General features: G+C 42.5%; 1 protein-coding gene and 1 pseudogene across 7 annotated transcripts in view; both read right to left on the bottom strand.

Moving 5' to 3' along the window:
• The window catches only part of DAB1 (DAB adaptor protein 1), a 1108242-nt gene that overhangs the window by 647384 nt on the left and 445390 nt on the right, over positions 1 to 15468 (bottom strand). The window lies entirely within an intron of this gene.
• Positions 7460 to 7850, bottom strand: LOC118519278 (small nuclear ribonucleoprotein G pseudogene; annotated as a pseudogene).

The raw sequence follows: 15468 nt of genomic DNA, 5'->3' as shown, positions 1-15468 counted from the left end.
CCTAATCACTTAGAGCAATGCCTGGTACAACCTAAGTGCTATATTTAGCTTCAGCTTGTACATATGGGATGCAATGGTGGACAAGAAAAATGAGTGAAAGGCTCTCTGAGTGTCCTGAACTGCAGCTCACACTGGACCACCCCTTGTGCTGTTTTTTCTTTCTTGCAGACACGGCCTGTGATGTGATCATTTTGAGAATCTGAGGTAATGGAGAAAGACCAGCAGGGAAGGGGAATCCTATCGTTCCATTTTGTCTTCCCCTCAGAGTCCTGTTACGATGTTTGTCTTCATGACATCAGGACCTAGGTTTCTGTCAGCTACCAGCATCTGCTCACATCTGCCTCCAGCCCTGATGATTCGGACCGGGTCGCCCGAAGTACCCGGCTGAAAGTCCTCCTCAGTCCCAGGTTCCAGGCTCTGCTTCGAAACACCTCTGGTTCTCCGCCAGGGATTGTGTTCTCCCTGGTTACCTCACCTCCTTGCCTTGGGAAGGGATACACTAAAAGCTGAGGAGTTAGAAGTTGCTTCTAACTGCCAAGAGTATAAAAAGATGCCCCGAACCGGGAGTCCAAAGAGCCATGTTCAAATCCTAGCTCTAATCTGTTTGAGCCGTGTGACCTTGACCAAACAACAGATCCTTTCTTAACTGGAGGGTCCTTGGACAGAAAAGAGGCACTCGAGTTCTGCATATTCTTTTGAATGTAGGAGGGAATAAAAAGTCAAAGTTAGTAATACTAGTAAATGGAGCAATGGACAAAAATTTAAAAACCTGTGTTATAATTTCAGATCTTGTACAGACTAGCAATAGGACTACATACTGTCAATTCATATTACTAGCCCTTTGTTTTCCCATTTGCAAAATATCGAGGTGGCTGATAGCTACACGTGGCTAGATGTAAAAGTGCTTTGTAAATTACTAGATATATTTGAGGAACATATTAGTACTGCCATCCTCTGATCTCAAATGCTAACCACACTAATTGGGAGCCAGTATTCATACACTTTCCCCACGTGGACACCTTACAGCCAACAACCTATTTACTGACCACAAAACCATGAGTAGTGGGGTAAATGCCAGGAACTGGCATCTTGGCTGCCCATAGCTTTAGTCCACACCCTGGCAGCACTGAGTATATTTCTTTCATTATTTATACTTAAGAAACTCCATGTCATCGTTCAAGTTCAAAATTTGAATAGATTGCCAGGCAGCTTATTGAATTATTTATTTTAACTGGCTTATTTCTATATTGGATAATTTCTTCCATGCGTTTCCACTATATCAATAATGGGAGGCAATTATTGATTTTTTTTAAAGCCATTAGATTCAATGAATTGTTCAATTAGTTTTACAATTTCAAATAGAGAAAGATGCAAGACTACCACTCTTGGCAGTTAGAAGCAACTTCTAAAAGGAGGATAATGCCCTAATTTGTAAAATGCATAGGTGCAGGGTAGAGGTGGGCCCTGCATCCCACATGCAGGTCAAGGCGTACATCATCATGGTTCGGATTTTATAGCAGTGTCTCTGAGCACTGTGTTTAGGGGGCTAGCAGCAAATGCATATTTGTGAGTGTTTATTCATTGGTATTTACACATAGATATATTGTTAAGCTATTATAAATTCAGATGGATAATAAACACACAATGACTTTAAGAGACGAATATTAATAGACAATGTCATGTTCACCTCTGGTCCTAAATCGTTGAAGGCTCTCCATTTTCTATAGAATAAAGTTCAAAGTTCCAGGCAGACAAATCCAGACAGTACCCTGTGTGAAACTTAATAAGTGTTTTCTTGACTTCACACCTTTGCTATTTTCACATTCTGGAGTGTTCTCATGTCTCTGTCACTGTCCCTTCCACATGTTGGGGAGGCAGGGAATCATAATACAGAGCTTCCCAAACTTCAGCCATCTATGCACCAGCCTCTCACACCCATTATCTAACTGCATTACCATTCACTTAATTTTACAGATGACACACTCTAGTACCTCCATAGGCACTCTAGGCTCCTGTTCAGCATTTACACCAATAAAACCATGGGGCTAAGATTCTAGTCATACTATTTGTGGTGCACATTAAAACAGACACGTAACTATTAAAATAAACCATGAACCACATAAAAATATCCTCACATAGTAGTCCCGATTCCCACATCACACTTTAGGGACTATTAGGGTCGTAGGTAAGATTTCAGGCTCTAGCCACAGGCTTGGATTTCAGCTCCAGCCACTTACTAGCCATGCATCCTTGGGCAAGGTACATAAACATGCTAGGCCTCAGCTTAAACATTTATGAGGATCAGAATAGTATTGTGAAAATTACATGAGAATACACGTAAAGCGCCTAGCACTTGATAACCATTACTGTGTCAATTTCAGCAAACCTCTGCGGAGAGTTATTGCATTATGGTTAGGATCAAGGGTTGGATTCAAATCCTGGCTGTTGAGCAATTTAGGGCAAATCACTAAGTCTTAGCACCTTCACTGAGTTGCCAGGAGGTCAAGTTGATATAAATATAGTACTTAGAGCAGTTCCTATGCACAGGAAGCACGTTAGAGATTCAGTCAGCAATTATGATTGCCTTCGCTATGTCCTAGACACCAAGCTATGTGCTAGTGATAGAAACAACCGAAAAAGAATTTAAAAATCTCCAGTTTTTATGTGCATTTTATATGCAAATGTGTGAACGCAGACCAAGTACAAATTAAATAGAGGAGAAAATGATCAATTATGCACTGGACAGGGAGAAGGGAATAAAGGAGGGCTTCATGGAGGAGATGTTAGGTGTGGTTTTAAGGACTGAGGTGGGGTATTAAAGGATGATTCATGAAGACAATTCAGCCAACACTTCCTCTGGAAAGGCTTCTCTGATTCCACAGTAGTTAAGAGCTACTTGTTACTGTCTGAGGGGCAGAGACTGGTGTTGGACATCGGATTTTTGATGTTGAGGGACTGGTCCATGGTAAGTGCTTGATAAGGAGGCGATGAAGTCACTTCTCCTCGCCTAGCTTTATTTCCTTATTCATAAGATAAACCCTTCTCTTGCCTCTCTGCTATTCTTTCACAGATACTATTTAATATTAACAATAATGAAAATTCACATATATTGATATACACTTTATACATATTTCATTTTATCCTCATAATGTTCCTATGAGTGAGCCCTATTATTATTCTGACTTTATAGATAAGTCATCTGAGGCTTTGAAAGCTTAAGTAACTCTAACAAAGTCACCCACTAGCTTATAACATAGCTCGCTTGTCCCAAGGATATGTACCCCAACCACTGTGCTACGTTGCCTCTCAAAATGTCTAAATTTAAATTCTGTTTCATGAGGAAGTGATGTCAATTCCTCAGATGGGGCCATTTACTGAATAATGCACAGCCACTTCTCAGATAAGGGGGGGTGGTGAAAGCAGACAGCTTCTGGGACCCGGCATCAGCTAGGTCTGTGCAAATCCGCATGGTATGCAAATAGTTTACAGCAACAGAGACAGGGTTCCCAGAACGAATCATTCTCACTCCTGCCGCTGAGTGAGACACTGTCATGATGGTTCAGGCTGGCACGAGCTCAGCTGGACAAGGCTAATGAGGATGGAGGAGAGTGAGAACCTCACTTGAACTCCTTGGTAATCAGGGAATTATTAAGTTAATATACAAATATAATCTGCAATAAGATGAAGTGAAGGCAAACAGCTTCTAATCATTGCTAACTTTCCCGTGTAACAGCTTTCATCAAGTAATATGCATGGGATCTCTGCAGGAGCACTAATCCTCTACGAGGCCCGTGGGGGTGGAGGTTCAACCACCTGGAGCAGGTTGGAAGGGAAGAAAAATAAGTAAACTGGAATCTTCAGTATACAGTAAATAGTCTTCATTTAGGCTGCTTCTATGGCTCTCAGACGATAGCCACTTAAAGCGGGGGATATTTCTTCTGGCTCCTCAACCCACTAAGGGGACATTCCACAGACTCAGAACATTAGCCTGGGAAGAACCTTGGAGATTTATATTCTCCAGCTCTCTTATTGTGGAGGTGTGGAAACAAGTAGGTGGTGGGATATAAAATAAAGATATAAAAATAGATAGCATGGTATTTTATGAACAATATTAACAATGAATCTAGGGAAAATTGTTTTCTATCAAAATGCAGGATCGACAGGCTAGGGACTAATGAAAAATCAGTGAAGTCACCCTAACTCTGGCTGGCGTCAGCGGGATATGAGGGGAGGGGACCACGCAGCTGCATTGGGCTCCACACCATTCTCCTGACGATGCTGACATGAGGAGGGCGGTCCATGCCCGATGTGGGGGAGGGGGCTGGTAGAACTGCCCTGAGGGCAGGAACCTGATTCTGTGTATAGGCCTATGTTCTTGAGAAACTCAGGCTATCCCAGGCCCACGGCTCTGTCCCCAGCACAATGACACTAATTATGCATGCGATGAGCTACACACCACAGAAGAAAGAGGAGGCTCTCTGGGAGCATGTGGGGGACTGCCTGAATCTAGAGGGCGGAGGGCCAGAAAGGCTTTCTGGGGGAGTGATGTGAAGGAGCAGGAGGATTTAGACAAGGATAGTGGGATGAAATGACAAGGTGACCCAGGATGGCAATGGAGGCAAAGAGAACCACAAGCATGATGGTGTGGAAACAGGGGAGCATCAGTGGGGAGGTAACACCCCAAGTATGCTATCGCTATGAGCTTGTATTGTGTGCCACTATATACGTGAGGATGTGAATGTGCATTCATCGGTGCACCTATCAGTTATTGGTGACATAGAAACAACTCATTCCACAATGTGGACTCAGTGTTTACAAGCGCTCCAGTTGTTCATGCTGTCCTGAGTGAAGAGAGGCCTTAACACATAGGGCACCTTGCCAGAGGTCCTCCTGCGGCTACACCTGTGTGTGTGTGTGTGTGTGTGTGCGCGCGCGCAGGTATTCCCGTCTGGAGAAAGTGAGCAGAGCCCGCAGGTGTGAGGCTGAGCCTCACCTGACTCAGAAAAAGAAGAGGAAACCACTTGGCAACTTTGGAAGGCTGCTAGAATAATAACCGGTAGATAGTCTGTCAAGGCTCATGTGTACTCTTTAGCCTGAAAATCTCTCTCACTGACCAGAGAGCCGCTTACCAGAGTGTTTGGTAACCCCTCTGAGTCTCCTCTGCGAAATGGAGGTTTTAGGAATTTTCCTTTGTACCTCACAGGATGGCCTTGGGGATCAAGAAAGACCATCTGAAAAAGTTCAACAATTATTTTGTTATCCAGCACATTCTATTCACTTAGTCCCATCAATATACTGGTAATCTAAGAACTGGCATTTTAAATGTAGGAGTTTTAAGGATCAGAAAGCCCACTCTGGCTAAAGTCACAAAGGGAGCTGAAAAGAAACCGTGACATTGGGAGCCTGGACCTTACATCTTATGCACCTCAGCACCTCGTTCCTTGGGCTCTCTGCATGAGGGGGTATGTGTCCTCTGAAGGAACAAGAGACAATTAGGTGCTCACAGACCTCCCACTTGACAATTTGTCACTGGCAGGTGCAAGGCATGCTCTGAGGGCACTCTCCATCTGAGCATCCATGCCCTCAGCACAGAGCAAACCACGGCCAATGACATGGTTCCTGCCCAGTGGGAACGCAAACTAAATGGTAGGCAGGCCGGCCATCCAAAGACTATTAGTTCCACTCACAATTTTATTTCTCAGTTTCAAGGACAAAAGCAAAGGTTGGAAAGTTTTGCTTTTTACAGAATACTGTGCATCTCAAAAGAGATCTCAATCTCACTTTTCTGAGAACATCCAATGTCTGCTCTAGCAACGTGGAACCTCATGTCAGAAAACGTGAGTCTGAGAATAAAAGCTGCCACTCACTAATTGACGATGACCTTGGGCTGGCTCACTGTCAATATATTAATTTATAGATTGGGGATAATAATACCTCCTTCTCAGTGTTTTTGCGGGGAATACTTATGAAGGTGACGTCGGGGAGAAATCTGGAAGTAAGGGTATGCGCCCAGTAAAATGCAACTTTGGTGCTCTACTCCCAAGAAAGTTGTTTATCTATGGGTACCTTCCTTCTAGCATAGTGCCTGCCCCCGGGGAAGGTGCTCACCAATGTTTGTTGAAAGTTGTTTTTTTTTTCTTTTCTTTTTCTTTCTTTCTTTTTTTTTTTTTTAGTGAGAGAGAGCAGAAGTGGAGGGGGGAGGGCAGAGGGAGAGAGAGAATGAATCTGAAGCAGGTTCCATGCTCAGCACAGAGCCTAACATGGGGCTCCATCTCATGACCCCGAGACAATGACCCCAGCCTAAATTGAGAGTTGGATGTTTAAAAGAAAATGTGATTAAAAAAAAAAAGAGTTGGATGCTTAAATGACTGAGCCATCCAGGTGCCCCTCAAATTCATTTAAACTTTCAACAAACAATAAATATCTGAGTCTGAATACACAAATACAGAATTTTCTTTTGCTTCATATTTATATTTGATTTTTAGCAAAAAGTAAATTATGTGATTGGTTCCTGGGAGGGTTGTAACCTTATAATCAGAGATTACTTGGATTGTTGTGCTACTTTTCTTAGGGCCATTCTGAGGGAAGAAACCCAGGGAAACTCTGACGTGCACCCCACCCTCGCTCATCAAAATGACTCATTCAAGACTTTAAAAGTAGCTCTTCTCCTGGGATTGTATTTAAATTTTGAAGACGATTATAAAAGTAGCAAAAGTGACAATGAATTATAACAAATATCCATGAGCCCACCACCAATAATGGATAATTATTAACATTTTGCCACAACTGCCTTAAATCTTTTTTTAATAAAAAAATCAAACGTTTCAGATAAAATTAAAGTCCCCTCTCACTCTTGTTTGTGAGTTTCATCTCTTCCCTCTCTAGTGGCTACTACTTCATGGATTAAGTATCTTTTCCAGTCTATTTTTGGAACACAGTTTATGTATGAACAACATAGTATTGTTTAATATTTGTGTGGGTTTCTAAAAAGATTTCCATGACTGAAATCATACTGTATATATACTAAATATAATCCTGCATACTTTTTCACTTAAATTATGTGCTTCAGATCTCATCATTAGCTTGTTCTTCTTAAGTCCTCCATTCCTCAAATAATGGGCATGTGGAGGGTTTATAGTTTTTTCCATTATAAATAGAATTGCAATGAATTTTCTGGTATATATCTCTTTGTGCACATGTCCACAATATTCTCTAGAGTGTGTCTGGAAGTGTATGTACATATGCATGTGTATCAGAATTACTCGGTCATAGGGAATGTATACACTCAGAGAGCCAAACTACTCTTTGTAAGCATATTATCAATGTATATTTCATCAGAAATTCATGATAAGCATAATAATTTTCCTTCATTCCTTCACCAACTTTTGATCTTGTCATACCTTTAAATGTTTGCTAGTCTGATAGATGAGAAATTATCTTTCTCATTCTTTTTTTTTTGACTATTATAAAAGTTTATTTAACAAAAAAGTTCGATATGAAAATGCACACGACCTGATTTTTATATTGTAGTAAAACAGGTACTATGGAGGGGACATGTGGAAGCAGTTGATTTCTTCTGATGAACACACCCATTGTTTATACTAGCTCCAAGGCTTCTAACATGATGATACTATTTCCTCATATTACCACCATTCTAATATTGTTCTGTTGCCCACTAGTTGCCATCTCCACACATTCATCTATCACAAGATTCATAAACGGATCGAAGCCCCGCAATATTCCTTGGACATGTCTGCCACCATTTAATTTCAATGACAATTTCTTGTCCATAAATTTTTTCAACTCGGGAGGGTGAGCTTTGCTCATGGTGTCTACTCGGCGAGCTCAAAGATGCCCTATCTTTCTCATTCTTATTTCAACTTGAATTCCCCAAATTGATTACTAAGGTTGCAGATATGTTTAATCAAGCATTTATGATTACTCTTATGTGAATTGCCTGTGCATTTCTTTTCCTTATTTTTCTATATAGTTTTTTCTTCCACTTACTGGTTTAGCATTTCCCTAGATACTTGTCCTTTGTTATATATGACGAAAGTATCTTCAAGTGTGTGGGTGATCTCATAACCAGCAACCTTTGCTACACATTGGCTTTTTGTGTTTTTATTTTTGCAATACATTCATTTGAAATTTTGAAGTGGTAGAATTTACCAATCTTATCCTTTATATATTAGAGTCTTTGTCATATTTATGAATTTCCCTATAACTCATTTTAAGAGCTTTTGGATATCCTACCATGAGTTTATGTCATCATTTTAAGGTTTGTTTTTTGACATGTAGGTTTTTCCAAGGTTCTAAATCGTACATTCTCTTCCCTTCTTTCCTTTCCCTTCCCTTCCTTGTTCAAAAATGTTCTATGTCTCAACCTGCCCTGGGTAGAGCTGTCTTCCCTTCTTCACATTCCCTTTTTACCCTTTCCACAACTCTTTATACCATCAATTCTACGCTACCCTAGGTTCTTACAGCAGAGTTCTTGTTTTAATTCATTTATTTATCCTCAGTTCCCAGTGTAGAACCTGGAGAATAGATGCTTGAGAGAGAAGTGTATTCGCACAGTCTTAGCGGCAGTGATGGGAATGGGCTGTTAAACTAGTGAGAATACCACTGTATTCTGAGGTAGGCAAGGCCACCCCAAAATATCCTTCATACTGAAAGTGACAGAGGAAAATGGAGAGTGCCCAAAGAGGAGTGAGCAGTTAGTATGAAGAGGACTCTCGGAATGCTGGCCATGGAAGGAAAGATGAAAGACCAGGAAAGATGCACTGTCTGGGGTCTTGATAAGTGCCATTTACTCAACAAAAACCCTTTGCATGTCCACTGCTTGCCAGGCTCTGCTCTAGACAATTTACAGAGATTCGACTCCGAAGACCACTGAGAGGTGGCATACCTCTCATTTAAACGCCAGAGATGTTAAGAAGGTTGCCCAAGTCTGCTCTGAGAGGAAGTGGCAGAGACAGGATGTAAATCTGCTCTGGGTGACATCAGAGTCCTTGGTCCTGCAGTAACCTTGGTGCTGGTGTCCTTTTGCGGAGGGGCAGGAGGAGGTAGGCCCTAAGCACATGGAGGACAGACTGCCCTGGTTTCCTTCCTGCCTCTCTCTTTTATCAGCCGTGAGACCCTAGGCATGTCATTTAATTGCTTTGTGCCTCACATTTCCTCACTCTGAAAATGGGAATGCTTCATTACCTGATTTATAGTTTTTGTGAATGTTAACTAAGTAAATACCTGTAAAATGTCAAGAACAGTCCTGACATTGTTATGTAAGTTCTTGCCGTTATGATTATTTAACAATATAGCGTGTTGTGCCATGACTAAACTTACTCCCAGTATTGCCGGAGGGTAGATCTGAACCAATGGGAAGAGGTTACTAGAATTCAGATTTAAATGTGATACAAGGAAGAGATTTTCAATAACTAGAGTGGCCAGGGCGGCTTCCCAGAATAGTGAGCCCTCACCACCTTCCGGTGCTGTTTTAAGCTGCATCGAAAGGGCCATTGCGTGGAAGGGTGGACGAGATGGTCTCCTCCGAGAATCCTTAGAGTGCTAGGAGTCTATGAGTCCATGCAATATCCACCCAAGTTCCAGGCCAGTGACATCATTTGGCATGCTAATGAATGGAAATATTTTCACTCAGGCTGGCCGATTCAAGCCATGCGTACGATGAAAAGGGCAAATCTTTTCATGTGAAATTGTGCATGAATAGAGACTCATTGCCCACATAAAATGCATTTTGGGGAAATGGCTTTCAACAAAACAGGGTAAGAATACACTGTAAGCTCTTGTGATTTGATCGTTTACAGGACAAAGGCAAGCTGATGTTCCAGAAGTCACTGGTCTTGTAATAAACTGAATATTCCTCTCTGGAATCAGATGTATACATGATTGAAACGCTATGGTTAGGGGATTGAACAGAAGGGAGTGAATTATTATCTATGGTGTATCTACTTGGTATGAGACAGTAAGCCTGGCACTTAATATGCCATCTTCTGTACTGTTTGATAGTCAATAAAATTAAGGCTCAGAGAGGTTAAGAGGCATGCTCAGAGTCACACAGCTAGACGTGATGATTTCAACTATGCTTGTTACATTATAATACTAGGGGCCCAAAGCTGGTGACTAATAGGTCATTACCTGCATTTAAGAATTTGAAGAATTGAATTAATTGTTAAGATTTAAAAATCAGGGTGTTGCATAAAAGTTAAATCCAGATTTCCAGGTTCTTTTGAAAAGTAGGGAGACTTGGCAACACCAGGTCCCTAGTCAAGTCTGGCAAAAATTAGGTGGAGTTGAGTAGCCCCTGCCCCTTATGGCTTAGGCATACACTTCCAAATGTGCACAGCCTCCATTCCATATATTATTACATCCTAATTTCAGTGGCCTGTTGACCCAGAGGGCGATATGAGTCATGATCCCTACTCTACATACTCTGCTATAGAAATTAAAGGGCAAGAGGGGTGACTGGGTGGCACAGTCAGTTAAGCATCCAACTCTTGATTTTGGCTCAGGTCATGATCTCAGGGTCATGGGATCGAGATCCACGTCAGGCTCCATGCTGAGCATGAAGCCTGCTTAGGATTCTCTGTCTCCCCACCAACACTCATGTGCGCTCCTGAAGGAAGGAAGGAAGGAAGGAAGGAAGGAAGGAAGGAAGGAAGGAAGGAAGGAAGGAAGGAAGGAAGGAAGGAAGGAAGAAAGAAATGTAGCACAAGAAATCCAGGAGGGTGGGAGGGAGTAGAGGAGGGGAAGCGGGATAGAAGGGGAAGGAGATGAGGGAAATGAAGTCCAAAACTACAACCAGAAGTACCATAACCAGAGATGTTATCCTGCCTGTGTTCTGTTCAATTGACCAAGGGAGCCTTCCTATTTGCAGAATCTAGCAGCTTAGCACTCATTCTGGTCTGAATGCTCTTATTTCAGGAAAGATTACAAACCCAGCCTGGGGAGAAAATCAATATGCATGCTATTTCAAATAGCTCTTTGGTCAAGCCAAGGTCTTTCAGGTTAAGGAAAATAAGGACAGAATGTCTCATTAGCACACTGATCAGGCCTTGCCTCACTGCCCTGATTCTTTCACTCTCTTCTTTGTTGCTAAGTCATCCTATTCACCTGTAAAATGGATCTTTTCCTGGGATATTTAAAAGTCTTTAATTAAAACATCTTTATTATTGATCATCTCAAAGATGTCCACCCCCCTCCCTTTTTGTGTTTCTTTAACATTCCTTTCTTATCCAGTCTCTCAAAAATGTCCTTCCTGCTGCTCTTTTTCTATTAAATATTTGTTCTCTCAAAGAGCAGGGAAGTATCATATTGGTGAGCATTGGATGCTTTTCTTAAAGACATTTTGAAGTCCTACTTATAATTTCTGACACTGCCTTGGTTTGCAACACTGACATGACAGAAAACCTTTTTTCATTTCTCTCCCACCTGTTTTTGTGACTTGGAAGGAGTCCATGTACCTCTCTGAAATTCAGGTCTCTCCTCTGGATAAAGCCTACCTTATTTCATTGTAATAATGGTTATATGAAATAACAAACGTGAAAAGGGCTAGGCTAATCTCCTACACATATTGCATATTTAATACATGGTAACTGAAATTAAATTTCTACCTATAATTAGCTGTATGACCCCAGGCAAGTCTGTTAACCTCTCTGGGCTTCCTTTTTTTTTTTAAGATTTTATTTATTTATTTATTTAGAGCGTGCCTGCGAGTCACGGGAGGGGCAGAGGGAGAGGGAGAGAGAGAATCCTCAAGCAGACTTGAGTTGGGCTCCGACTCTGCACTGAGCACAGAGCCCGACCTCACGATTGAGATCGTGACCTGAGTCCAAATCAGGAGTCGGACACTTAACCGACTGAGCCACCCAGGCACCCCTGGGCTTCCATTTCTTGACCTGGGAAATAGAGGGGGTTGGACTAGATCTCCAAGAGGTCTTGTAGCCAAGCATTCTATGTTTACTGAGCTGCAGGGATCCTTGACTTGCCTTTCCTACCCTCTGTGACAACCTTGAATGCAGAGGTCATGTCCTTTTACCTTTGTATCCACAATGCCCGCCATGATCCTGCAGCTCACTAAAATATCTGATTTCATCACCAACATGGCAGCTAGCCACACAAACTCCCATTTACTGGTGTCATTTACTGGTGTCAGGGTCTTTGGACTGTAGGGCTGCTCTTAACAATGTGATCATCCCACCTCAAGCTTCTCTAAAGGAGACTGCTTCCCTGAAGCAACAGCCATGGTGGCAGCTAACGTGTCCCTTCAACTTACCGCTCAGCCTCAGGTGACTGGATACAGATGAATGCCTGCTCCAGTGGCAGCTAATCTAAAGGCTGACCAGACCAACTGTCTGTGAGGCAGCCAGGTGGGAGGGAGTGAAAGAAAGAATGGAGAGAGAACACCAGAGAGGTGACACGGGGCAATGTGATGGTTAATTTTACCTATCCACTTGAGTGGGCCATCAGGTTGCCCAGATATTTGGTCAAACATTCTTCTGGATGTTTTGGGATGAATTTAGCTTTTAAATTGATAAACAGAGTAAAGCAGATTGTCCTTCCTAATGTAGGTGGGCCTCATCCAATCAGCTGAAGGCCTGAATGGAACTAAAAGGCTGAGAAAGAGGAATGTCCTTCCATCTGACTGCCGAGAGCTGGGACATCAGATGTTTTCCTGCCTTTGGATTCGAACTGAAACATCAACTCTCCCTACGTCTCTAGTGTGCTGATTGTAGATCTTGAAACTTAGCATCTATAATCATGTGAGTCAATTCCTTATAATAAATCATACATATCTAAAATCCTATGTATTTATATTCCCTATCTATAGATAGAATAAATACCTGTTCTATATCTAGATACCCTGTCTATCTATATCTATAGCCTATCTGTATCTATATCCTATTCTATCTGTCTCTCTGCACAGCCTATTGGTTCTGTTCCTCTGGAGAACCCTAACTCAGGCAGTCAGATTCCTTGTTAGGGATCTGAACTAGGAGCTATGAAGGGCATGATGTAGCTAGAAGCAGGAACTAAAAGTGAAAGGAAGCAGCCAGAAAGGTGAGGATAAACCAGGGCCATGAGGAAGAGTCACACCCTGGAGGGGTTGTAGCAAGTCCAAGTTCAAGTAGCAGCAGGAGCCGAGATGCTGTTGTGTCTGCAAGGGGAGACCAGAGGGTTCCTGAGCAGCAGGTGGAGGCGGTATGCCCTTTCTCAGTCGCGCTCAGCCCGGATGGCTCCCTGGCTCCAGTCCTTCCAGCACATCTGATTCTACTTGTGACGCTGCAACACCCGGTGACCTTTAACCCCAGAGGCTGACCACATCAGAGGCTTAAAGTCTGTTGGGAAAGATTAGGGTGAGGAAGGGAGAGGACAGAGAAAAAGAGGAAAAAAAGAAAGAAGGGGAAGAAAAGCATGGGGGGAAATGATGAAGAAGAACAGGAAGGGCAGGGTAGGGGCAGTTCGATCCGATGGGTAAGCGATTCGGGCTGAGGGCCAGTTACTCTCAGGTTTCTAGTGGTCCTTAACCACTGCAATCAAGATAAGAGGACTCTCCTCTCCGTTTCTTGTTCTTTACTTAATAAATAAATAAATAAGACAAACCTGCCTATTTCCTCCCTGGAGAATTGAATGTGATCAGTTCTGGCCATAAAGCCCCCTGGAGAAATTCACGGTGTTCAGGAAACATTAAGAGGCTGAAAGAAAGATGGTTTCTAAATCTCAGAGGAAGAAGCTTCGCAATGAAGTCTTGGACCTAATCATTTTATCCCTTCCCTCGGCCTGGTCACACTGCCAATTCCCCCAGCAGTAGCAATCACTCACAAAGGAAGAATCTCAGAGCCCAGGCGCAGATTCTAACCCACAATCAAATAGAAGCCCGAGTTCTCCGCTCATACAATTTCTGGTAAACACTGTCAATTTCAGACTTCCAAATGGGGAGTATATTTTTATTCATTTTAAGTTATGCTCTCTTTCATTTTCTTGGAAAATGGGACAACGGGGGCAATCTGAGGGGTTTGATTTTCAGTACTTATTTATATTTTTCAACATATATATACACCTGTCAAGACATAAAGACCTGTGCTTTGATGTTGAGACAAAGGAAGCACCATTCCTGCAGGTCCCAAGTGGAATATTCAAAGGCTTGGGCTGTGGGGCCATCCTTGCTTTCGAGCTATATCACAGATTAAAGGCAGAATTGGCTCAGACTTTAGCTGGGAGAGGGCATTAGCAAATGAATGAATTATTCTCTGTTTACAAAACCCATGAGCTTTCTATTGGCTGGGCTCGTGGCCGTCTTTCATTGCAGACCATTAATAAATGAAACTCTATTTGGATTTTACAGGCATATTTGCCATCAGTGTCACACGAGTGGGCAGACTGGTGGTGTGGAAAGCATCAGGCTTTGGAGTCGGAGAGCCAGAGATCCTAATCCTTGGCCCTAGCATTTACTGAACCTGTGGCCTCTAGTAAGTTTATTTATCCCCTCTGAGCTTCCCTTTTAACATCTGATAAACTGAAGCCACAGAATCTAATGCTTACAGTTTTTATAAATAAAATCATCGGTGCAAAGTGAGTGGCACCGCGCCTGACACTTGGTAGGCATTCAATAAATCTTCCTTCCTTCTAAAAAGGAAACTTCACAATTTAAACAACGAAGAGCCAGGGATAGCCCTGCCCTAGGCAACATAATATTTCACCACTGCAACTGGATTACAAGCAAAAGGGTAATTCGGGAAGTTGCTGACCTGTGCTCCTCAGGGCCAGAACAGCATGTTGGTTTCATAAAGAGAATGAAAGGTGATCCCTTTCAGCAGCCTGTTCTACCTGAGTCAGGAGCGAGTTCACCTCAGTCTCTGGCCTTCTGCTCCTCTCCAGAAGTAGGTCTCAGGCTGCCCACACCCAACCTGACATTTTAAACAGGCATAGAGAAAGCCCTCCATCCTGCTCTGCACAAACGTGGCTAACTACCTCATCTCCAGGAATCAAAGCCTGGCCTGACTGGTGGATGGAGATGTGCCTACTGCTCTTAACTTCAGCTGATCCCCCTGGACACGGTCCCTGACCTGGTGACAATTGCTGGCTCCTAGCACTGGGCATGGCTGGCCCATCTGATGAAGCAGCAGGTAGAGAAATAAGTCATGGGCCTTGGAATGGAGAGGAAAAGATTTCCAACCCTGCCTGGGTCTATGATTTGAAATCTTAGTTTTCACACCTATAAAATGAGTATAGCTGGACTTACATCCCAGGAAAGCTGGATTTGCAAATAATGTAGGTATTAGGTATCTGGGACTTGGTAGACTATTTATCTATGTTCTTTTCCATTATGTTTCCCATTGCTGTCCAGTTTGTAAGACATTTTAATCGTCAAGTTTCACACTTGTTATCCCAACTCTGTAAAGAAGATATAATTCCTTTTCCTCTATATTTTTAGTGATAGAAACTGAAGTGCAGTGA

Source organism: Halichoerus grypus, chromosome 5 (genome assembly GCF_964656455.1).
Source record: "Halichoerus grypus chromosome 5, mHalGry1.hap1.1, whole genome shotgun sequence".
Lineage (NCBI taxonomy): Eukaryota > Metazoa > Chordata > Mammalia > Carnivora > Phocidae > Halichoerus > Halichoerus grypus.
The sequence above is the reverse complement of the archived record's forward strand: the minus strand, read 5'-3'. Positions and strand labels throughout refer to the sequence as shown.